This window comes from Castor canadensis, chromosome X (genome assembly GCF_047511655.1).
Source record: "Castor canadensis chromosome X, mCasCan1.hap1v2, whole genome shotgun sequence".
Classification (NCBI taxonomy): domain Eukaryota; kingdom Metazoa; phylum Chordata; class Mammalia; order Rodentia; family Castoridae; genus Castor; species Castor canadensis.
In genome coordinates, this window is record NC_133405.1 from 111,086,870 (window position 1) to 111,101,940 (window position 15,071).

General features: G+C 41.5%; 2 pseudogenes; one reads left to right on the plus strand and one right to left on the minus strand.

Annotated features, from left to right (window-relative positions):
* On the plus strand, positions 1-625 carry LOC109695899 (toll-interacting protein-like; annotated as a pseudogene).
* Positions 626-9,526: 8,901 nt separating this feature from the next.
* LOC109695900 (zinc finger MIZ domain-containing protein 1 pseudogene) lies at positions 9,527-11,935 on the minus strand (annotated as a pseudogene).
* Positions 11,936-15,071: the final 3,136 nt, after the last annotated feature.

The following is a 15,071-nucleotide window of genomic DNA, read 5'->3' on the forward strand; positions in this document are numbered from 1 at the left end:
ATGACTTGCATGGACCCTCTACTGCCACCTTTGCCTGGGCTATACAGTGTACAAGATGCCCACATCCCCACAATGGTGCCAAGAACCCCTGCTGGAGCAGTCATCTAGTGCATGGTGCCCCCCACCAGGTGTGGACTCATTCTACCTTGAGATCCTCGATGAGCAGGAATTCTCCATGGATGACCCATTGCCTGCACCATCATCATCCCTGAGTCTCTAAAGCAGAGCCAGGTGGAGAACTAGTAGCACAGCCTGAGCAGGAGGCAGGGTGATGGCAAGGATGGCAGGATTAGCCTGGTCATATCCTACACATCCCTGCCAGCTGCCATGATCATGCCGCCCCAGCCTGTAGTCCTAATGCCAACTCTGTACCAGCAGGGTATCTGCTACGTGCCTATCACAGGAATGCCTACCATCTGCAGCTCCGGCATGGTGCCAGTGGCCATCCCCCCTCTCCCCACTAGCCATGACCTTTCAGCCCTGCTGTAACAAGGAGGACCTGAAGGCCATCCATGACATGTTCCCTGACATGGACAGGGAGGTGATCTGCTCTGTGCTGGAGACCCAGGGAGGAAACAAGGATGCTGCCATCAATTCCCTGCTGCAGATGGGCAATGAGTCCTAGACCCACCTCTGCCCACTCCTTCCACTCCCGACTCTTTGGACCTGCCCTCCCAGGGCTCCCCAGGGTCACCATTCCAACAAGATTCTTATGAAAGACCACCCATTCACCCCTTCCTTGGACATCTGTGGATGCTTGTGGGTTTTTGTTTCTGGCAACTCTCTTTACCTTTGGTGGGGAGTGGGGTAGCTTCCTCCTTGTCTTGGGTTGGATGATAGTGACTCCGTCATGTCACAGCACAGACCCATGCTCCTGTTGGTTGGGGACCTGTGTCTTTCCTCTTCATACTGTTCTGGAAAGCGTTCTTAGGAAAGCAGCCACCTATGCCAGGGCATTAGAAATTGTGGCGCGTCCTTCTGAGTTGACAAATTGCATTGGGGTTATTCAACATAAGTGGGATAGACCTAGTAGTTTAAGGAACTCAGACTTTATGTGCACTGACTTGTGGATTATTTAGAACTTTCGAGCTGAAATCTCATGTCCTTCCTCTGATGTTCTTTGTGAACCTGAGTTATTCACCTGTTCCTGTGTGAGTGAGCTGTGCTTCCTAGCAATAGCCAGCAAGCCCAGCTTCTTGCCTAGCTTATCTGGTCACTATCCAGCCAGGCCTCAGTCATAGATTCCAACATGAATGCAGAATGAGTCCAAACCTAGTGCATGAAGGAAGCCTGAAGGGCCGGCTGTGCTCTGTCTTGCTGGCTGGAGGCTACTCTCTGTTTCTTACTATTTCATGCCAGCTCTGTGGGAGTTATCCCAGGGGCTTTTTGCCTCAGAGCCTGGAGTCAGTGAAAGAGGCAGATCTAGCACTGTGTGTTTACTAAAGGGTGTTCAGGCATTGTGGCTGCTACTGACCTAATGTGAGAAATGCTGTGCACTGTACTCTAGCTCAATTTGGGTGATAGAAACCGGCGCATGTTAACATTTTCAACTTTTCAGAAGCCATCATACCTGCCAATTTGTCCCTCCATGTTGCAGCTTGGGTTGCAAACTTTTTGACCGATGTCCTGGCTACAGGCCTAAGGTTTAGGGACTGAGTGGGTGACACATTGTTGTAAGATTCAGAACCTTGAGAGCTTTCTCAAAAGTGACACATTTTAAATATGTATACTATTGAAAAGCTAGCATGCATTGTTGCATGTTTGTGGTGCTATAGTTTTACAGTAAATTGCAGTTGCTTCTCATTCTTCCTAGTGTTTGCTTCCAGACTTTGGATACAAGATCCTGCTGACACAGGCATGAAAGTGAATCCCAACAGTTTGGGTTTCTGACAAATATTGAGAATGAGAAACTTCAGGCTGAAATTTCAGTCTTCTCCCACCCCTAAAAATTTAGGGTAAGTTTTAATGTCAGCTAGAAAATACTGCTTTCTACCCTCCAGGGAGGTGCTTTTAGTCAAATATATAATTCATAAATATTTATTTTTGTAAACCTGAAGGAGTATGTGGTGGTGGCTTGGGATGGTAGATCCTTTCGGCTTTTAGTCTCATGATGGAGAAGAATGATGCCAGTGTTTGTTAAGTAGATTCTCCCAGTCATTTTAACCCTAGTCACTGTAAGTCGTCATTCCTTGTGCCTGTATAGCAGATGTCCTCATGTGTGGGGGGGATGTGTCAGGCATGACAGGACCATCACAGGTGGTCCATTTAATGCCACCAGCAGACTTGGACCAGAACAGACTGTGGGCCTGCAGTGCTGGCTTCCAAGTCCCAGGTGTGGCCACACATGCCAGCTTCTGCTTTAACATTGCTGGAGTGCCTGAATATGAGGCTGCCTCACTTACATGTGGCTCTCTGTGGGGTGTGTCCTGAAGAGTGTCACAAGGTGCCAGCTGCCAACCCTGGAGCAGCCATGAAGGTGTCCACAGCGGCAGCACTTGTGGTTGGCACTCACATGCAAGAGAGTGATAGTTTTAAGGTAGATTTCAGATTGAACATACCACAGACTCTTCTCTTTTTTATGAACATTTTCATTTTATTTTTTTAATAGATTGAAAAGAGATCAGATTTTATAAGGCCTTTAGTTAACAAGACTCTTCTCCATTTTGTGCTGTTTCCTGTTGAAAGTTACGGTGTCCCAGCCTGTCCAGAACAGGGTGTCATTGCAGTGCTCATTAGCACCTGCCTAGGAGCCTAGGTCTGTCAATATAGCTTACTTAGCCCTGTGTCCTGATCTGTGTCTGGTGTGGATGAAAGTTTGTTAAGTTGAAGGGAGTGGCTTGTCCCCAGCCTAAAGGCAGAGAACAGGGTAGCTTGGGGCGGATGTAGACAGGCTCCTGACCAGGGATCCCTGCTTTCGCTGGGTTTCCTTGCCACTCCTGCCTATGTTTGAAGGTCATTAGCAAAGCCATGTGGGACGTTGGGTGGGCAGGGTCTGCACAGCAGGGCTGTGCTTTCTTCTAGGTAGATGTTGGTTGGTTAGTCTGAGCCTACTGGGCATCCATGTGGCCTCTGGCTTCTGTCTTGCCATGTGTGTGATGACTGTGGCAAGAGAAGTGTGTTGTGTAGTTGGCTTCTGTCCACCTTTTCTCAAGGCCACCTCTTCTCTGTGGACTCTGGTGTTGGTGAAATGTGCTGCATGGGTATTGGTGGGAATGAGTCTCAGAACTTGGTGCTCCTGGTAATTGTGTGTGGGGGCGGTTGTCCATGTCCAGATTTTTCTTTGATTGTAAAATACATATTTTACCTTTTAGCCTTCTAATTTAATAAGTGATCCACATAAAATAGAGAAACAATGTCCTATAAGGGAATGGTTACAAAAAAAAGAATATTGAAAACTATACAGGCTCTGGATGCTATGGATGTACATTTAACTCCTGAAGAGTTGAATGGGACCTATGGCTAGATAGTCTTAGGGCTTTTGGAATATTGGCAGGCCTTCATATTTCATCTAGCACAGCTAGAAGGAGCCAGATAGGACTAGACTGGGGAAGCAGAAACTGTCTTTATACCTGCTAAGAGAATATAAGAAACTGCACAAAGCCTGTGAGCAGGATGAACATACAACCCTGAGGCGTGGAATGGAGTCTATGACAGAGATTTGAAAAACTCAGACAGTCAAGTAGGTTTTGGTCACAGCCATAAAAGGGAGCAGAGATAGGCTACTCCCTTACTGAGATTCAGTTGGCTACAGTGTATGTCACTTTATTAGCATCTGAAGCCATTAAATTTACTAGCATCTGAGGCACTGTCCTTGTGACAGTGTGCACAACCTACCCTATCAAGGGGGACATCATTTGCTAGTCCCCTACAAGCTAAATTGCAGACCATGTTAGGCCCAATGTTGTATGCTAGTGAGCCTTTGGAAAGGGCCAGACCGGATGCTGAACATCTATCTAGTCCTTTTGAGGATGGTAAGGCCCTTATACTGGCAGATGCCTGATGTACAGATAGTTCCTGCCATGGACAACTGGATGTATAGACTGCAGTGGTAAAAAGTCAGGCACAGACACCATATGATATGATGCTAGAATAGGTCACAATGAGCTAAACTGCATGCACTATGGCTTATGATTATAAATGAACCTGGTCTGTTATCTATCTGTACTGACAGTTGGGCTATATATCAAGGACTTACAATATGGATATCCTCATGGCAAGCCACTGGGTGGCTGGTGGCCCACTGCTCCTTGTGGGGACAGGCCTTGTGGCAGGACCTTTAGACAGGTGACTATATGTTATGTAGCTGGGCATATTCCCCTGGCCTCACTGGAAACAATGAGGCCAACATTGGTGTCTCAGGGCTGAAGATGGACATTGATGTTCGTAATGTAAACTTTAAAGGCCCCACCCTGACAGGGAAGACTCTCCAAAATGATATCCTAAATGGTGGACATCCCTCATGTCATCATGGCATACTGTTATTGCTGTCATAGCAGACAATGCCTGCCTGCTGATTACTTATCATTACAGTCTATATTGTTGCTGTGACCTATAGATACAATTTTCCTCCCCGCATACCAAGGAACCTCAGAGAAAATTATTCACATTCACGTAGATTGTATGGCTATTACCTTATACTGCTACTAAGTAACCACACAAGGATTACTAGTTGTAATTAGTAGATGGATTCACATGCACAGTAGATGTAACAGTTTGGATAGATTCCACTTTTATTCATATTGGTATTAAACCCACTGTACTGAGCAGCCTGGGGCTGCTGCTGTTGACGATGGGGGGCTAACTGGATGATGGCTACAATGGATAATAAAGCATATAAACTCCCTCCTGGCTCCTGTTTGAACCCCGAGTCTGCTTGAATTAACGGACCTAGCTGCTTAAAACAGGGTATTAGACTCACAGTGATAATCTTAGTTTTCTAAATAAGTTTGTATTTAAAATTAGTTTATGTTTGTGCTTAATACATATTTTATTTTCTAGATAATAATAATTTGTGATAATTCAGATTCTTCCTGTTGAAGTGTGCTGGAAAAAAATCCCTCAACTGAGAGACTTGTTTTTTATTCTGATTATCTTGCTAGCTTGTGTACATATTCTGAAAGTCACTTGTCCCATTTCAGTCCACATTCTTTTTTATAGTGAGAGGTATATGATCCCATTGGTTCTAAATTTCACATAATATATGAATCTTCTTAGGTGAATAGCTTAAAAATATTAGCAATGCACTTTCATATTTAATATTCTCTGTATTTTGTATGCATTACAGTTTTTCCCATAGTGTATAACATAAATACTTACAGGTCAATTTAGAGGGTCTTCTAAATCCTTTTCCAAAAGTATAATTTGTTATGTGCAATCTCAACTACTTGGGAGGCAGAGATTAAGAGGATTGTAGTTTGAGGCTAACTCCTGCCTCAAAGAACAAAACTCTGAGTTAAAACCCAGTACCACCAATTAAAAAAAATCTCAAACAACAACAACAACAAAAAAACTGGGCATGGTAGTACACATCTGTAGTCCTAGCAATGCAGGAGGCATAGGTTGGAGGATTGCAATCTAGGCAGACCCATGCAAAAACCATGAGACCTTGCCTGAAAAATAACTAAAGCCAAAATGTCTGGGGTTATGACTCAAGTTATAGAGTGTGTACCTAGCAAACTGGAGGCCCTGAGTTCAAATCCCAAAAAACTGAAGTATAATTTATGATCATCTTTGGTTTATTGCTATATTAAAGGTGTTTCTGCTATTGCTAACTAAAGAGAAAAATACTTTTTCTTTAGTATTTTCTCTGAATGTTGTAAATATTGAAAGCTTGTGTTAAAAACAAAATCTTGACGTGTATAATGACATTAACACACTTCTTCCTCCCTAGTGAAAAAATCAAAAAGTACAAAAGTTACATATCTGCCTTTTCTTTATTGAGTGAAATTGGCTTTTGACTCTTCTGATTACATGATAATTGAATCAGAGACTGGTTCTAAGTGCTATGTTTTCCTTGCTTTTCCATTTATTTATTGTTGTTTGCATTGCTGCAAAATGCATTACCACTGAATGCTGAGGAAAAAAACTGAATTCTGACTATCTGGAAATTGTGAGCTTTCTGGCTGCAGTTGCCATTTTAACTTTGAGAGTTTGAAGTGTAGATTTTTCTATGGGTCTGTACTTCTTTCTTCAACACATGTTTTTTTTTTTCTTCAAATCAGATAATACCTTTCAGGAAGTAGAAAATTATGACAGGAGGCTTTTTCTCTGTCATCACCCATGTCAGATGTTTGCATTGATGTCACAAAATGATAAGGAAAAATTGCAAATTGGATCTAACAGCATTTTATGTCACATGAAGTAGGATTTTAGCTGGGCTTTTTGAGAGTCCATCAAGAATTAAATAAATTTAGACAATATTGTAGGTATTGGTTCTATACATTTAGATTTTATTTGCAAAACACAATTGTTCCTAAAAGACTTAATTTGGATTAAGATAAACATGCATACACACTTATGTACATACACTCAGTTATTGAAGGATCAAGGAAGAACACAGTTTAACGTTTTGTTATGCTTTTTATAAGATTCATATATAAGACCTAGAATCTTATTTAAGTAACAGGAAGTGACTTAATAAGCTTAACTTCTAAGGAAGTACCTTCTGGGAAATGTACACCCAACTGTGATCTTTGCCTTCAACAATTTCCAAATGACTTTAATATGCATGAGTGTGCTGTTTTCTAATAGCAGTGTGTGAATACATTGTTTAGTGTAAGAAAACGGAAGCAGCTGGTACTATTGTGCATGCCTCACATCACAAGAAAATGAGAGAATATCCTGTTTCCACAATATCCAGAAAATCTCTGTTTCACCTCACAAAAGTAGGAATCAGATTATCATAATGACATATAATACTTGGGACTGAAATTTATTTCACTTCCAGACATTCCTGCAATTTGGGAAAGCTAGTGAGAAAGAACTATTGAGACAAAACCAAAACAACATGGCAATAATTTAAGCTATAAACAGTCATGGTTCCCCTACCTTCTTTTGTAGTGAAACACAGATGTCACATTTGAAATAGACCTTCTGTGATACTGTGTTTGGGAATAAACACTGGCAGTTTCATTTAATCTAATTTACCTGCTTTTGATTAGTAATGCTTAGGATTTTGAAAGTCCAGGAGGAAACACAGGACAATACAATCATCCAATCATCGTTACTTCATGGACATAGCAAGGAAAATTACTTAAATTAAGGTCTATGCCCAAGTCCATTGTCAGACCTCCCAGTAGATTTCTTACTGAATCCTTTCAACTCAGCTAAAGAAATAAATTGTTTTTTAAGTATGGATGCTTAATAACCAGAAAATCCACAGGAGATGCTGATGGTTACTGAATCATTTAAAGAAGTTGAAGAAGTTGTAGAATGAATAAACAACTATTGGGTTGATATTTTAGTGTCAGTTCTTGACAGAGTCCAACATAGAGCTGCAGCTTGGCATTCTATACACTATTAAAACAGTATCAGCGGCTGGTTGATAATTCCTAGGTCAGAAAACTGACAGAGAAGATTAAACAAACAAAAGTAGATAATGAGAATAAAGTTACTCTGAGTAAGGTCACAAAAAAATGGAGTTACTCAATTCTAGTTTCATATTTAGAATCACCTGGAAATTTGTTAATAATACATGGACTTCAATACAAACAAAATTTATATATCCAGGGATAGTCATGAACAGGTTTGAAAACCATGGCTGAAATCCACTAATTTAAATGACCATAACATTTTCTATCATATATTTATAGTTGGGACATTTTAAACTCAAAATAATTAGTTACAAATATTTTTCTTTACTCAAAAGATAATTTGTGCAGATAATAGAGTTATAATATGTTAAAGGATATTTTAGATGTGATCACTTTGACTGGCACATGATAGGAATTCAATAAATGTTCCTTTGTTTTTCCAGTAAATCCATGTATTTGCACACATAAGTAGGCACACACACGCACACACACACACATATGGTACTTACATAGCATTTAAAACTGTGACTATTTTTTTCACAGAAGTACGAAATCAGTTTAACATATTATTATTTAAATGACAGACAATTGTTTTCCATGATTTGATTCTTAGTAGTACTTTCTAAGACTTTTTTATCTGTGATTATAAAAACAGTAAGATACTTGTTTTTTTGGTGGTACTGGGGTTTAAACTCAGGGCCTTATGCTTGCTTGGCAGGTGCTCTACCACTTCAGCCACTTTATTAGCCCCTTTTTTTGTTGGATATTTTCAAGATAGGATCTTGGAAACAATTTACACTGGCTGGTTTCAAACTGCAATCCTCCTGATCTCTGCTTTCTAAGTAGCTAGGATTACAGATGTGAATCACCGGTACCCAATGAGAGTAAGGTATCTGTGTCAGTAAGAATGTTTTTGGCTGCAAGGAACACGAAACTTTAGCAAAGGCCCAATATTCTGAAAATTCCAAAGATATTTGTGTTGTAGGCTGGTGTGAGTGGCCTTTAGAATTGGATTGCAAAGGAAAAATTATCACCAAAACTACTTTATGTATCTTCACTCTGTCACACAACCTGTCATATAGACTTCCTAGCTCTCTTTCAGTGAGTGAACAAGTGAGAGCATCTCTCCTTTCAACTATACAACGGTGCAGGAAATACGTTTGTTAAACCATCTAGTTCATATCACATGTTCATCATTAATTTTCACTAATTTTGGGTGGGGTGTGTTGATTGTTTCATGTAGGTCCAATCTGGAACTGGAGGGTAGGATGAGGAGGGTCAACTCCATCCATTATGACATGGTTGTCTTGTGTGTATGTGAATGCAAAGGTAAATGAATAAATTACAGGGAACTCAATCATAAATGTCTACTATACTCATCAAAATAACACATTTTATTTTATTTTGTTGAGTCAAAATATCTTAAAAAACACCAGCAAAGACTATAACAAGTTCACAAAAATGTTGACTATTATTGAAGACAATACTAAAATATTCACAAAGATATTTACAGAAGTGATTCTTAAGTGATTTGTATGCTGAACAACACATTGTTTGTAAAAATTTCTACAAAGGGACAGAGGAAGAAAAGGAGTGGGGACAATGGCAGCTTTCCTACAGAAAACCTTGTGCCCTTTGATATGGTGACTGCAATTCAACAACTAGGGCCACCTTTCCAGTATAATCCATAGAAGAATTCTGGGGAACACCACAGCATGGAGATAAGGGGACTGACCACTACCATGGACACTGACAGTGAACAGCCAGATAGGAAAGGACCCTAAGTAGCAGCAACAGGGAAGGAACAAAGAATTTACAGATGTGGACCCAAGTGTCAGGACAACCCAGCATCACCACAGACCGAATGGCTCAGGGGACAAAGACCAGCCTATAACAAAGCAGATGCCCTGGGAAACCACTAAACCAGATGAAGTGAAACAGTGATGGAAGAGCAGAGCTGCTTTTGCTGAGTGAGCAGGAGTGTGGAGCAAGCTTTAGTGGAGGAGGGATGCAGAGGGGTAGCCAGCAGCACAGAAGTGACCATAGGACTCGGTGTATTCAGTGATGGCCTGGGCTAAAGCCAGAGCAGCCTTGAGCACAGAGAGAGAGGTAGGGACAGGCTGGAGACAATGATGTGCTGGGTTTTGGCTGTCCTGTCTAGGCTTCTGCCCACGCCACACTTGCACCTGCCCTGCTTCTCCATGGTGCACCCAGCCACTGGATAGACAAAGGAGAACTAGTACTCAGTGGAAACCGATGTCCCACTGAAAGCCTTGAAGAGGCAAGACAGGCAGAAAGAGGCAAAACACATGAGGGAAATGTCTTGCTTGCTGTCCAAATCCAGTGTCCCTTTCCTTCAGCTGACTTAGAGCCTTCCACTGTCACTGTTTTAAAGCAGGGAGTGGCATCTTTGTTAAGTTGCAAGAGGCTTCTCCTGTTTGACTCTGGTCAGCATTGTCACGTGGCCCCCAACCAAGGGCACAACCATTTTGGTTGGGTGTACACTCACACATGCATGACCCTCTCAGCGGGGGTGGTTTTCTGGCTTGCTCTGGGGGTAGGCCCTAGCCCAGGGCATTTAGGCAGATACATCTGAGTCTCCACAAGGCCTTCCAGGTGTACTCTGCTGAACTCCAGCCTGTCATTTTAGCGAGGGGCAGATTGAACATGGGCTCCTAAGAAGAAGGAAAAGTGCATAGGACAGACAGGGCAGGAGGCAGAGGGGGGAGGGATGGCCCTGAGGGAGGGTGGCCTTCAGTTCTCAAAGAGAGATAGGAGATCATCTTTGCTATTGCTTGGAAGGTCTCAGGGTAGGGTAGGGGCATCAAGGTAGAAGAGGATCTACTCAGGTTTTGTGAGTTATGGCAGGAGGGCAGGAGATATAGTAAAGGTTCTGGGTTCTGGCATGTCAGTAGCTCATTGTACTCTGGCCTGATGCACTAAGGCTGAGGAAGTGTAAAAAGTTGCCCCACTATGGTATAATGAAGGCCCTGACTGACTGGGTGTGTGGTACATGCAAACCTTGTTTTATAGAGGGATGGAGCTGGTCAGAACTGCCAGCGAGAGGCATAGTGATCTGGTTGGTGCTGTGGCCTGGCAGGCCCAAGTGCTTCTGGTGCAGCTGCTTATGCGAGTTCTTGTTGCTCAATGGTGAAGAGTGTGGTGTTGACTCTGACCTGAACCGAGGCAGACCAGTTTGTTCTCATCTGCTGGTCCTCATCGTGGTAGTACTTGAACTGCAGCTCTAGGCTGGACCTCTGCATCAGTGTCTGGTGGACTGTGGGCCTTAGGTAGAATACATGTTGCCCCCCACCAGGTTGTGCTCCAGGCTGAAGGGCTCCAAGCATCATGCTGTCTAATGTGAGAAGGTGAGAGTCGTCTTGTCTGGGGGTGGCTGCAGATTGCTTATGTTTGGTTTGATGTTAGATGGGAAGAGTTGCTTGACATCTTGGCTGGGGGATTGGTAAGGGATGCTGTTGCTCCCAAGAGTCATGGGAGGAGGCATGGGGTTCCTTGGAATAGGCTAGTGAGGTAGTTTGCCATGGGAACCGGCCTGGGAAGCTTATTGACATTCCCTTGGCTGTAGTTACTGTAGCTACTTCCTGTGAATGTGTTATTTTGTTCATTAAAGTGTTAGGGCTTATAATACTGACCCATGTTGAGCCCATTTGGAGAGTGAGTAGTTGGGAGAGGTAAGTGGGCTCAGGTGGTTGGGGGTGGGGTACTGGCTTGGCTGGATGCGGAGTTGGCTCTTTGATCTGTTTTGCTGATTTCTATAGTTGAGTTCTCCCTGGTATGACCTCTTTATGCTCTGAATAGGAAGAGACTAGGGCTGGGGGCCCAGGTAGACCAGCTGGGGCATTTGCTGCCCATGCATACCAAAGGGACTGATGCAGGGCTTCTGGGAATGGTTCATGCCCATAGGAGGGCCACTCATCCCTGAAAGCGTCTTGCTAGTCACCATGTTGGTGCTGTTCATGCTGACCCCTAAGGAGGCAGGCCCCTCAGACAGGTTCATGAATTGGCTGTTACATATGACTGAGTGGAACCCATCAGTCCATACTGGTTTATATCTTTGTTCTGTGTCTCCTGCCATGGTTGTGGCTGTGGCCATGGCTGCTGTTGCTGCTATGCAGCTGTGGTGGTGGCAGTGGCCGGCTGAGTGAAGTGAGTAGGTGGCCTGATGTGCAGAGGGTTGCCTATGCCTGTGGGCACACTGGATTCCAGGGGTAATTAGCCCAGAAGTCCCTGCTTCTGGGTTAGCTGGACTAGCCTTACATGCTCTGCGATCAGCCTTAGATGCTCTGCTGGATGTAGGATTGTGTGGGACTAGCCTTGGCCAAGAACTGCAGCTGCTGCTCTGGGAACTGTGGAGGGTTGAGGCCAGGGTGGTTTTTGATCATGCCTGATGCTGTGGGGTTGCTGCCTGAATTTATAGGGTTTTTTGGCATTGGTCATAAGGTTCCCAAGGAGGATCTGACCCTGTGATGTGTTAGTTACTCTTCACATCATGGTGACCACACAGAAGGAGCCTAGAGGTCAGTTGCTATTCTGCTGTCAAGGGACAGAGGCATAGGGGAAAACCCATCACTATGTCACAGAGCCAGTTTCATAGAGTTCATAGAGTTGGTGAGGGGTGGGGTGGACTGCATGGGAGTTTCCCAGGAAGATTGCCCTGGCTGCTTTTCTGATGGTGGAGCAGCATCACCATCCATCTGATGGTGGAACAGATTTTAAACAACTCATCAAAAGAGCATTAATAAATCAAAATCCATGTACATATGTGAATATTTTTGTTGTCCACCATGGAAAAACATGTATGGTTAATATTATTAGATAGGATTGAGATGTAACAAAATTTTATTCTTTGGATTTATGAAGAATGTAAGCTATCGGGCACTTTTTTGTATTTATTTATAAATCTATATCATTTATCATTTTGAATGTTTTTCACTATTACACTCCTTGTGTTATTCAAATATTCCACTGAAGATAACACATACACCCTAGAACTTCCTAAGTGTCCTCACTTCAGGATGTACTCAGTGTTTCAGTAATATTTTTATGTGGACCCACAGGCCAAAATAAGTAAGTTAAGACCTCTGTTTATTGAGAAGTTGAATCCAAGGAACTTAATAGGTTTTTTTATCTGATGATATATATATCATATATATATAAATATATATGATATATATAATATATGCATTATAATATATTATATAATACATACTTATGTACAAAAATATATATTTTTATGTATATAAAATTAAAAGAAAAAAATAAAACTTTAGTTTCATGCCTAAGTAAATGTAAGACGTATGTGCCTGTTTGACACTGCATACTTTCTCAAACTTTGTAATCAGTTTGTACCCTCATTTCTTGTTCTACATTGGGTTTTGTATCATAGTTGCTTTTTTCACAGTAATTGTCAAAACCCAGCTTCACAAAAATGTGATGTAATCACAAGGAATTTTATCCATTCTAATGATAAATCTGTGAACTATCTTGCCTTAGTAGTTTGCACTATGTCTGACAGATATTACTTGATTTCTTTTGAAAATTTAAAGCAGTTTTTACCATCTTAAAGTGCCTTGATACAAAGTTTATGGACTGCATTTGAAGGATAAGAATAAGAATACCAGGCTTCCTAATTAAAACTATCAGAAAGTGATAATTATTAGCATTCAAAAAAGGAAATCACCATAAAAATATTTCAAGCATCTTAAAAAGGGTTAAATAGTTGATTTTTGCATAAAACATTTACTTATACAATTTTCCCCCAAAACACCTTCATGGAAAAAACTGCACCATATTCTATAAATTAATCTTTTGGAAATTTTTAAACTATCTACTACTTCACCAAATATCCTATACTCTGGACTACATATACATTCTAGTGAAGAACAGAGAGTGGTCAATCTAAGAAGAAATACAACCTCACATTACTATAGATTCAAAATTTTACTACACTTCTAACTAAAACAGCACCACTACCAACGGCAATAATTCCTGGACCAATGTTCTGAAATAATCCATTGGCCTTATTGACTTTGGTCACATTTATGACTAGGGAAATATTACAGCATAAAAATTCATCCCTTTTGGATTTCTTTTTACAATGGCTGATTGTCACAGAATTAGTACACATAGAGTGCTACATTTTTTCTAAAAGAAGGAACAGTAAAAACCATAGGCTAATGTATCACAAAAAGATTTCAGAAGGAAAAAAAATCAATTGTCAGTAGGATACTTGGTAATAAATCTTATAGCAGTAACCTTGTTTGGTTGCAGTATACTGCAAAAAGAAGCCAATCAAAACTTAATGAATGATTAATGCATTTCATACAAAGCCCACAATATTCTTAGAATATACTTGCTAAGGTGCTGCAGTTACAAGAAAGCAAACAAATTATAACGCTCCAGGAAGGACTTTCAGAGGAGTTCTTAAGAGAGACACATGCAGTTAATTTCTTAGTTTCTGTTGACTATACAAACTGAAGTGCTGATATCAGAATACATATCGTACGGAAAAATGGCATTCAGACTCTAGGAAACTGTGGGGTTATGCAACAGATTTTATTATTGAATAATCTTATAAGAGTATTATGTATTCTGCCCTACTGAAATAGGCTTATTCAAATTATTTGTTTTGGCCAAATGATATGTGTCACTTTTTAACACAAATTTTAACAGAGAATATATGATTCACCATACCCTCTTCTTCCCTCTGCTTCAATGTAGGACAGAGCCACAGCTGACTCTTGATAGACATGTGGAACACCTGAGCCACTCAGATATTCAGGGTATTGGTCACTGCAACATAGCCTAACCCATCCTGACTGATGCAAGTTATTGGCCATTAATATCAGCATAAACTAAATTTAGAGAAATAGAGAAGAAGAAAAGCAATGGCTTTCATAATAAGTATGTCAGCAAGTCAAAGAGTCAGGCCATGGAAATGGAGAATGAAGGAAAGAAAACCTTGATAATAACCCCGATTGTTGGCATGCATGGTATGGGACTATAGTGAGTGATCACAATTCCCATTGTTCTGGAACACACGCTTTCATATAAGTCATAAGATCAGAGAGTTTCAAACACTTTCTATAAACACACAACTAGTAAAGGACAGGCTCAAAGTAGGTTACTTTCAATTATATTACCTTGTCACCTGAAAACAGAACATAGTTTCTGGGATAGATGTGGCAAATGCTCAGATCTTCCTTGGAGAGAAAACCTGCTATGGAGAAAGCAACTAGCTGACAGCCTCCAGTTGCAGTTCCTTCAGGATCAGGCTTTAGGATTCAGTTTAGGCCTTTGAGCCTAGTATGCACTCTCCCCAGGGCGTCTGCAGCCAAAGACTGAGCATGATAGGGAAATTTGGGTCTGGCCATTTCTGCCCAATGCAATGTCTCCTCCATGGGCAATCCTTATGCTGGGGCTCTCTTTTCTACTGGTGAAACTTCCTCTTCCCTCTTACCATACAGAGGTCAAAACTGTAACATGGTCTGAAGACTTTCCTGGCCTACTCCTGTTCCC